Genomic DNA, 11,706 nt, shown 5'->3' with positions numbered 1-11,706 from the left:
GACATAGACACATAGATCAAATCTCTCTTTGTTCTTTGGGAGATTCTTCCGTACGTTTCCATCATGATGCACTTGTTTTCCATCGTCAGACAGGATGATGCGGGGATGTGCTGTATCCGGGTCCAGAGTCACATTCACCTCATATCGCTGCATCCTCTTCATCTCAACATCAGACATCTTCTTCTTCTCTTTGACTAATGCTCCTCAACAATCCGCTTTTAAGTCAAAGCTGACTGAAATCTGACACACATAACGTGACGTCAGTCCATGACCAAATATGGAGTTCCTGCACAGTGCACACAAGGGCCTTTCTCGGCCCCACCTCTCTCCCTGTGTTTTAGGATCCAAGATGGCCGCCGCAGCACCAGGAGGGGGTTGGGCCTTACTGGGCTGCGTTCACAAATTCAAGACGCCTGTCTTGCGTTTGTCTTGTGTCTGTGTTTAATGGCCACTCCAATGCATTTCCAATGGAAGCCCATATGGTTTGACCAAACATTTTGTTTGATGGGGGGGGCAGAACACATCCATCAAAGCTGTGTTCAGACACAAGTCAGGTGTCAGACACAAGGCAAGTGTCTTGAACGCAGATCACCTCTGCCCCACCCCCCTGGTGCTGTGGCCATCTTGGATCCTAAAACACAGGGAGAGAGGTGGGGCCGAGAAAGGCCCTTAATGTGCGTGCGTGCGTGCGTGCGTGCGTGCTTGCGTGTGTCACACTGACCCCTCCCCCCAATCCAACGCATTGATGCCAAAACAGGGAAGCATTGGGTCCCACTTCTTTCACAGTCTTTGGTATGACCCGGCCGGGGATCGAACCCCCGACCTCCCAGTTTCAAGTGTGTGTGTGTTTGTGCGTCAATTTAACAAAGGTGCAGACGATCAGAAATCAGCAGAGAGCGATCGACGTTTGCGCTACACTCTATGTCGTATTGAAGTGGACTCGGACACAGACTTATTTTTTCTCCCTGGAAATAAAAAACGTCTGGGTTTCCGAGGCTAGGTCTGACTGACTGCCTTCAAGGCTCCGGTTCTTCTCTGCACTTTGTGACAACAACTCAGCGCTTTGTCCGTCCATTGAGCTCTCTTGACCCAGTTCAAGTGTCACCACATGGAGATGTTTGGCAACCGCAAACACCGGTTCCCAACGTGTGTGAGGAGAACTAGAAATGCTGTCGTCCAAAAGCACTAGCAGGGAATCTGTGTGACTAGACAACAGGAAGGAGGAAGTCACACCACCATATTCTCGGAGAGAGAGAGAGAGACGCCACATTGCCAATGGTCTCGCGTGACCAGACTGTTGCCTATACGGCAATTTTCTAATGTTTCCGGTCGTACAGTCTGGAGCAACGGACGCTCTGATCACGAGTAAAATATAAATGCTTCCTGTCGTACAGTCTGGAGCAACGGAAGCTATGATCACGAGTAAAATATAAATGCTTCCTGTCGTACAGTCTGGAGCAACGGAAGCTCTGATCATGAGTAAAATATAAATGCTTCCGTCGTACAGTCTGGAGCAACGGAAGCTCTGATCATGAGTAAAATATAAATGCTTCCTGTCGTACAGTCTGGAGCAACGGAAGCTGTTCATGAGTACAATATAAATGCTTCCGTCATACAGTCTGGAGCAACGGACGCTCTGATCATGAGTAAAATATAAATGCTTCCGTCGTACAGTCTGGAGCAACGGAAGCTCTGATCATGAGTAAAATATAAATGCTTCCGTCGTACAGTCTGAGGCTCTGTGTGGGGCAGCGATGTGGCCTCAGCCTGCGGTGGATCAGCGGTAGAGTGGCCAGATGGTAACCCACAAGGTCGCCAGCTCGAACCCTGTGGTGCTCCCCCAGAGTCTGTGTCGAAGTGTCCTTGAGCAAGACTCTGAATTGCTCCCGATGTGCTGGTTGGTGCCTTGCATGGCTTCCGCTGCCGTCGCTGTGTGAATGTGTGAATGTAATGCACAATGTACAGTATGTACAGCGCCTTGGATAAAGGTCCTATATTTACCAATTATGAATGTATATTTCTAGCATTGCGCATTGGAAAGTACTTCACTACTTACCGTACAAGTTTGAGGTATAGTTTTACTTTACTGGTATTTCCAATTTTCTGTACTTTTAACTCTATACTCCACTACATCTAAGAAGAAAATATTATACTTTTACTCCTCCACATAATTATTAGAAAAATGTGGTTAAACTTTGTAGATTTCGATTATATTACAAAACTCACTAACCATGCACTTCATTCATCACTATATTTGAAAATAGCAGATCTACAATGCTCGCAATGTGTCGCAACTCGCGATGCAACACATTGTGAGCTTGTAGTTTGAAAAGTATACTTTTTACTTACTTAACTATATATATATCACTGATGGAAAGGCACGGCCTCATGCAGACCTCAGACTTATCCCGAGTCTGAGAATGAGTCAAACACAAGACTTGGTTTGTTTCGTGCAGCAGTGGTAGAGGGAGTGTGTGGGTTAATTTGGGATATCCAGAGATTTCTATTTAGAGAGAGAGAGGTGTGTGTGTGTGTGTGTGTGTGTGTGTGTGTGTGTGTGTGTGTGTGCGCTCGTGCGTGCGCGTGTGTGTGTGTGTGCGCACGCGCACGAGACACACAGAGTGAGAGAGAGGGAGAGTTTGTTTGATATGGGCCTTCTCTCAAATTGGTGTGGAATGCCGGTGTGTGTGTACACACACACAAACACACACACACACACACACAGACACACACACACACACACACACACACACACACACACACACACACACACACACACACACACACACATTGACTATACTCCCATAGAAGCATCCATTCTTCAGCCCTGCTCTCCATAGTTTACGGCCAACATGCAGCCTCAAAACCCGGGCCTGGACTAAGTGGACTTGAACTGCTATTGTAGGGCGGCATGCAGTGGCTCAGCGGTAGAGTGGCCCGGTAGAGCGGCTGGATGGTAACCACGAGGTTCGAACCCCCTGTGGGCTCCTCCCCCAGAGTTAGTGTGGAAGTGTCCTTGAGCAAGACTCTGAACCCCCCAATTGTTCCCCCGATGTGCAGGTTGGTGCCTTGCATGGTTTCCTCCGCCATCGGCGTGTGAATGGGAAACACATTGCGTGTATAATAGCATGTGATTAATCCCATAGTCCAGGGGTTCCTAAACCTTTTCATGTCAAGGACCCCCACATTGACACCCATTAGCCCGCGGACCCCCATTTGAAGATGTCAGGGACCCCCATGCGGCTCTATAGCAGTGATTCTCATCCCGTTTAATTTCAAGGACCCCCAGTTTTGACATGCATTAGTCTACGGGACCACCCCATTTAGTGGCATTTCTATCTCTGGGACCCCCAATGTGGTCATGACATGAAATATATTCTGGCCTGGTCATGAAATGAAATATATTCTGGCCTGGTCATGACATGAAATATATTCTGGCCTGGTCATGAAATGAAATATATTCTGGCCTGGTCAATGAAATGAAATATATATTCTGGCCTGGTCGTGAAATTAAATATATACTGGCCTGGTCATGAATGCTATGAATTGTCTCTTTGTTACCTCCGTTCAGTGACTTTAGTCCGTACACTGCTTGGTCATTTCTTTATGGCCTGCTGTCTGCTGTCAGACACGTTCTGTTCACTGAGTATGAGTCTGTGTGAGAAAAACTAAACAAGAACCCTGTATTATGTGTTTAGTCATAGCACGCCATAGTACATATGTATAGCATAATAGTATATATGTATAGTTTATATGTATAGTTTCATTATATAGATATCCCACTGTTACTTCCTTAGCTTACGCATGTTTCATGATAAATGCTTTATGTGATGTATTCCCATGCTTTTGTTCTGGATTAAGAGCGTCTGCTAAATTGTAATTTGTAATTTGTATTCAGGTTACCCAAGGTCGCCTTATTGGAGATGGACCGCGATTGGGAAGAGAAAGGCCGGCAGACCAAAGAACACCGGGCGATGGAAGGAGATGATGATGGAGCTGAAGGAGGTGAGGTCTTAAGCCCATCACATCACCACACCCGTCTGCGAACGCCGTGCGTCAAAACAGCCGCCTCCGTTATTTTCAATGAACCTATCCCACACCTGCCTCCCCCTGGCCAGCCGGGGCGCCTGATGGAGGGGAAAGGAACTGGTTGGAATAACGTGTTCCTTCCACGCGCTATACGTCCAACCAGGGAAACTCCCCCCTGTCAGGTGTAAAGGAGCAACTTGGACACTCAGGCATGAAGGAAGCATGAGTTAAAGTCCGTTGCTCTCCCCTTGTCCCCCATATATGGGGACTAGTTTGTTCTCCCCTTGTCTCCCATATATGGGGACTAGGTTGGTGGAGGGTGTGTAGAGCCCAGGATCACATTAGATGATTGACACAGGGGTGAAAAATGGGTTACAAAATCGTGGGATAAAAAATATATATTTTAAAGAACCTATCCCACACCGGCGGCGTCCGCCTCGCCTGACGCTCCGATACGCCACCGTTCTATTTTCCAGGCGTTGCCGCGCGGCAACGCCTGTGCCGCGTCGCAGCGCACCCGGTGTGTGTTGGTCTTCACCTGGGACGAAGCGAAGGCCAAACCTCCACACAGGATTCCAGTGGCAGTGTCCCAACCGGGCCGTGTGCCCCAACCCGGGCCAAAGAGGATCCGTATAAGTCAGTACTTACCGTTTCAGAACCGCACCAGCTGGGCCCATTTGGAACCACGTCAAGGGAACCTCATGAGGGTCCCCGCATGGCTCGCCTGGAACCCAAATGTTTGAGAAACCATCAAAACTAATACAACATAATATATATTTCACTTCATTCTAAACATAAAACTCTGTGAATTATCTACTTTAAAAGTCCTCAAGAGACTCCTCCATATAATTCAGGTGCAGGTATAAATCACCTCCCTCAGCTACAGGGACCCCCAGGAGACAGTTTGGAACATGTCGGGGCCGACAGTGGCTTCGACGTACTCTGGATGATTGACGATCACGAGACGGCTCTGTTATGGTAGCCTGTACTCTCTCTCTCTCTCTCTCCATCACGGACGGACCATTTGATGTGTTTATCTATCCAGGCTGCTCCTCCTGACCGCATAGTGTTTAGCGGAGCAGAGGAGGAGGAGGAGGTACAGGGCAGTGTTGTTTTCGTCGACTAAAACTAAGACGACATTTTTTTCGTCGACTACCTTTTTTCACTGACTAAAACTAAATAAAAACGAATCTATCATGACTAAAACTAAGACTAAATATACTGACAATTTCGTCAACAAATTAAAAACTAGACTAAAATGTTAGTAAGGGACTAGTGGACAAGAGTTTCATGCTGGGTTGCATGCTGAAAATAGCAGATATACAATCTCACAACGCGTCGCAAACCAAAGTGTAAAATATGTCATTACAACGACATCAATAGTCGACTAAAACTAGACTAAACTCTATAGAACATTCCAGGTGACTAAAATGTGACTAAAAAACTAAGTGAAAACTATATACAAGAGACAATGACTATAAAACTAAAATAGAAATTTGCTGCCAAAAACAACACTGGTATACAGGGGATGGGATGTGGGCAGGGAGGGGTCGGTCACCTACAGACACTCCGGGCGGACCTGCCGACAGGAGCGAGCGAGCGAGCGCGGGTGAAGAATCCAGTGTCGGGGGCAGAATGCTAGGAATGTTTTCTGCCTGCGGAACTCTGAGCTGAAGAACAGTGGCCGATGGAGGGGGAGATGCAGTCTGAGATGGATTCAGTCAGGTTCAGAACTGAGCTGAAGAACAGAGGCCGATGGAGGGGGAGATGCTGCAGTCTGAGATGGAATCAGTCAGGTTCAGAACTGAGCTGAAGAACAGTGGCTGATGGAGGGGGAGATGCAGTCTGAGATGGATTCAGTCAGGTTCAGAACCGAGCTGAAGAACAGTGGCCGATGGAGGGGGAGATGCAGTCTGAGATGGATTCAGTCAGGTTCAGAACTGAGCTGAACAACAGTGGCCGATGCAGTCTGAGGTGGAATCAGTCAGGTTCAATGTTACAGTATGATGAGCTATATGTGTCCTATATGTATGTATGTAGAGCTATACACACTGCGCAGAAAGCATGGAATACGGATGTGTATGTTACAGGAAACTCCCGTTAAAACTTTCCCAACAAACTCCGGTAAACTCCTGAATTGTACCATATCACACCATTACTGTATATTAAAGGACCACTTTTTAACTTATCTTCATATAATAGGTCCTCACTAATAATTATGGAAAAAAAATACTACTCTGTCTGTGTCTCATAGGAGGGCTGTGGGCAGTTCAGAAAACCGTCTTCCAGTGACATCATCGATGGGGAATACAAGCTAATAAAAACTGCAGGCTTTCTAGTCCTGAAAAGTTGCAATGCGAAAATGGAAGCCATCGTTCTCACCTATAATGAAAATCTAATTTTTTTTTGTAAATAAATCTTCCTATATGTCACTGGAAGACAGTTTCTGAACTGCCCACAGCCCTCCTATGAGACACAGACTGAGTAGAAAAAATCGTGCCATTTTATCATGATTATTAGTGAGGACCTATTATATGAAAATAGGTTGAAAAGTGTCTGATGTACGCATCGTAAGACTGAAGCAGGGTCTCTGGGCCGTGTGAAGTGATAAGAATATCCCTGAGAAAATTATTTCCATTAGTGGCCAAATGGAATTTATCAACATCACTTCAGTGGAACCACTTAGAACCACCTCTAGACTTCAGTAAGGCCACCAAACCACGTCCTCCTCTTCCTCCTCCTCCTCCTCTTCCTCCTCCTCCTCCTCACAGAAAATAGACGTTTTTTGTAAGCTATAAAAGCTCACAACCTGTCACGTACTTGTGACGCATTGTGGGCTTGTAGATCTGCTATATTTTGGTGAATGTTCCCCCACAGAATAGGCTATGGGATGCTGGGGTTCACGTGCTTTCTGTCCTAATGAAAACTATACCATTCTCTCCAGTTTTCCTCGTGAGTTTTCTTTTATTGATTGAAATATTTATTAACAGTTTTTCAGAATTACAGTACATTTCAAGCACAAACTCAATACAAAGACTGTTAACTGTGAGTGGACGACCCAATTAAGCATTACACTTGTTTACAACAGGGTCCACCTTGTTCAATTCATCAAAACATTTAGAGACGTACAAATAGACACTTCTATATAGTTAAAGAACAGAACAGGAATTCATCATAAAGGAAGCAAAAAGGGAAAAGAAACATATACAGTGAGGGGTGGGGGGGGGTATTCAGATTTTACGGGGGCCAGTTTCTAATTGCAGCCGTCCGTATAGGTGCCCTTTGAGAGCGCTTTTGAAGGAGTCAAAGGAGTCTGTATCTTAGGGGGAAAGATTTACATATTTAACGTAGCCTAATATGACATAAATGTGTAAGGTTCGATAAAGTAACAATGTAATTCAGGAGAGCCTTATTGGATGAAGTCTAAAAGGTTTGAAAACCGCCGATCTAAAAACACAACAGTTAGAAAAACCCTGTTCTCTGATGGTGAGCGAGAGGTTAAAGGTTATAGAGACAGTTGAGCTGATCATTGATCACATCTCTGACCGCCTGAAGGGGTTAAAATGTCAGCGCTCGCAAGGCAAATGTGTTCTGGAAACACTGTTTACATTCCTCATCCTACATTATCCCATTTTGGTGCAGGAACCCCTTTCGGCGTTATCTATTGAAAAACAGCAGATCTACAAGCTCATAGCGCGCCACCGAGTGGCGCGCTACGAGCTTGTAGGTCTGCTATTTTTTGAAAAAAATCGAAGAACGACTGACATAGAAACATGGCTTTTTCAGAAAACTGTCAGGATGTACAGAAGACATTTTTAGAATCTGATCTCAGGTCAGAATGGGTTATATTATGTCCTTGGTTCTATTCTGAGGCTTGTGGGTTTAGAGGGAACGACAGCGGTCTGTAAAGTGACGGCCTGTGGTTTTATGATACCACGAGTTGTGCAAACCGCTACACAAAAGGTTCTGTTTTAGGAATGTGAGAACTCATGTCTTTTCTTTTTTTTCTATTGATATTTAACACAGCTATTTACACAGAGACACAGCATGCAGCCTTCAACTAATAATATTACTTAATCAGATTCAAAATAGCTTTCTTTTGTTCAATCAATTGTCTTGCGGTATTTTATTTGAGATATTTGACCAATATTTCTCCAGAGCATTGCAGAATAATAATATACTAATTATACCACCTACACATTTACAATTTAGGCATTTAGCAGACGCTCTTAATCCAGAGCGACTTACATTAAGCAAGAACAAAAAAAGCATGGGAATACATCACATACAAAGCATTTATCATGAAACATGCGTAAGCTAAGAAAGTAACAGTGGAATATCTATATAATGAAACTATACATATAAACTACTATGCTATACATTATGTACTATGACGTGCTATGACTACATACAATGCAATTATAGTGCTGTCTTCATATCACGCTATAAGTCTGTGTCAAATGCTATCTAAGTCTACACTTTAAGTCATGACGGGTAAATGCCACACACTAAAACAAATCCCCCAGGAGGAAGTCACTAATGTTGCTCTGGAGAATGTCTTAAGCTTTAAAACGTATAAAATCTTTGGAAAATGGCAGATCTACAAGCTCACAATGTATCGCAACGCATTGTGAGCTTGTAGATCGGTTATGTTTGTAATAGTAGTCCAAATCTACAAAGTATAACTATGCTGTCGTAACCAACCTTTTCAAATATAAATGTATAGTGGAATTAAAGTACAATTATCTGCCTCTGAGATGTAGTGGAGTAGAAGTAAAAGTATTGAAAAATGTCCTGGGGAAATACTCCAGTAGTACTCCATACTCTGAAGTACTCTGAGTAAATGTATAACCTCGCCTCACCAGGCTTTCCACCGCCTCGGTGTTCGACAATTCGACAGTTCAGTATGATTCGACAATGTGTTTTATAGAAAAGGTCTGTATAGGACTTAATATAATTATGCAGAACACTACACTATACTGGCATATGTTTCAGTGCTGATTTAGACCACATTAACGTCAAGTGTGCGACAGAATGTTTTGTGAGCAGTTAAATAAATTCAACCGCATGCCGAATACACCAGATAGTCTACTTCAGATCTGTTAGAATAATGTTATAATTAGTTTTAGTTTAGTTTGGCTCTCTAAACATGAAAACGAACAAAATAAATCAAACGGTTACAAAAAGCCCGAACAGCACATACTGCTTTGAAATAACTGGCATATCTTCTTGAAACATAAAACACAAAACAGCTGCTCCACTCAAACAATCTCAGTCAACTGAGAGTTGTTGACTTTCATGTTTGCTCATTCATGTTTGCTTTTTTTTATCTCCGCCTTGGTGACGGCAAGCGGACTGGAGATTGCAGTATGTTTTTTTGCCTCTTCCTGTGTGTGTGTGTGTGTGTGTGTGTGTGTGTGTGTGTGTGTGTGTGTGTGTGTGTGTGTGTGTGTGTGTGTGTGTGTGTGTGTGTGTGTGTGTGTGTGTGTGTGTGTGTGTGTGTGTGTGTGTGTGTGTGTGTGTGTGTGTGTGTGTGTGTGTGTGTGTGTGTGTGTGTGTGTGTGTGTGTGTGTGTGTGTGTGTGTGTGTGTGTGTGTGTGTGTGTGTGTGTGTGTGTGTGTGTGTGTGTGTGTGTGTGTGTGCGCGCGCGCTGCAAATTTTGTTGTGTGGACAGATGGAGGTCGCTTTTACATTTACTTACATTACATTTACAGTACGTGCTCAGCCTGATTGTCAGACTCTGAGGCCCGTATTTTGCATGTCTTAAGTACCAGGTCTTATTACTTAACTTACGACCTGGAGGCGTGATCAATGCCATTTGGCTATTCTGAGTGGCCAAAGAGCATTTGACCACGCCTCCAGGTCTTAAGTTAAGTAATAAGACCTGGTACTTAAGACATGCAAAATACAGCCCTTGAGAGCTTCCAGCTGCGCTAGAACCTATGGGTCTATGGGCTGGAATCCAGGCTAATACGTTCTGGTAGCTGCACCACGTATATAGAAGTTATACCCTTCTCCAACTTTCCCCAGCTGGTCCTCACCAACGTAGTAGTACTGAAACTCTCCATTTTTCCGCTCATTCGATTGAACTTCTTCAGAAGTTTAGCCTTCTGAGATTCGTCCCATGCCCCCTGCTCCAAGTTTTCAAAATAATTCTCCAACATCAGCATGCTTTCCCACATTGGTTCCGCCTCCTCACGATGGCCGATCAGTTCCTTCCAGTCCATCATGTGTACCTTTAGTTGCATGAAGTCCTCGAACAATGCTTTCTTCCCAATGCAACCCTGCGAATACTGCAAAGAAAGACAATTCAAACTGCTTTAGACACGTTTAAAGAGGAAGGAACAATGAATGCTAGTACGGTGTGAGACATGACTGTCATGATAATCATGACAGTCATGTTTCAGGGCTAGTGTGTGTCTTATTAACAAAGCTCAGGTAATTTGTATTGTTGACCTATTTCTAAAATATTAGCGCAACTTTCGTTCAACTTTGACCGTAGTGATATGGACACAACAAGCATAGTTCCATGTGATAGAGGGGTCAAAAAAGAACAAAAGTTGCACTAATATATTAGAAATAGGTCAACAATACAAATGACGTTAGTTTTGTGGATTAATTTACTTTTTCTGCGTGGCCCCCTGTGCCCACCCACAAAATGACCGGAACAACTTAATATTTCACCAAAACCAGAGCAGAACTCCCACCACGGGACTCGGGCAATCAATTAATACAGTTGCAACCACTATATTAATGGCAAGTATTTCATACAACTTAACCCATTCTGAACGGGAACCCATTTTGGTGTCAGCATCATGTTATGCTTTAGCTATTGAAAAATAGAAGATCTACAAGCTCCTATGAGCTTGTAGGTCTGCTATTTTTGAAAAATCGAAGAACGATTGACATTTTTAGAATCTGATCTCAGGTCAGAATGGGTTAGTTATCAGACCAGTGCGTGTCCAGTGGAAACCTCGTATGAATCTGATCTCGGGTCAGAATGGGTTAAAGGGGGTGTCAGTGATTTCAGTCAAAAACCCTTAGGTTTCGTTTTTGCCTTGGGACACAAGCTTTCATCCAATCAGGACAGAGAACAAAAACGAAACCTAAGGTTTTTTGACCCCCAGGGGTTAACTGGGGACAGGGAGGAACTCCTTATATGGTCAGCACACTCTATAGTAGAGAGGATTATCACAACAAAACAAAATATTAATTAATTAATAATCTGAACTATATCCCTTTACTAGTGTAAATATGGGTTCACGTTACCTGCAGTTGTTCAATGACTATTTCAAGTAGATCTTCAACTCTTTCTACATGCTCCACCAGCTGGTCTCCTTCGGCTTGTTCTCCGGGATGAGCCATCGAGTGTTGTACAGTCATCTGGACGCACAAGCACAATTCAAAGTGTTTTAAATACATTTAAAGAGAAGTACAGTTAAATGAATACAGCTATACTGTAGATATCTAGAGACACACTAGCAGTGGTGTACACTTTGCACATGTACTTAAAGATGGAGTGCCCTAAAACATGATCATCAGGTATTATTGTAATATAAGGAGGAAGAACTTTTTCTAAAAAGTGTACAGTATTTGTTAAAATCATGCTTTTATGTGGACACGCCCACCAGTTAATTCAAGGGATTTCCCTTTTTGCATAAAACTATGTTAATGACA

Source organism: Protomyctophum bolini (assembly GCF_963924005.1).
Source record: "Protomyctophum bolini genome assembly, chromosome: 21".
Taxonomy (NCBI): domain Eukaryota; kingdom Metazoa; phylum Chordata; class Actinopteri; order Myctophiformes; family Myctophidae; genus Protomyctophum; species Protomyctophum bolini.
This window is presented reverse-complemented; position numbering follows the sequence as displayed.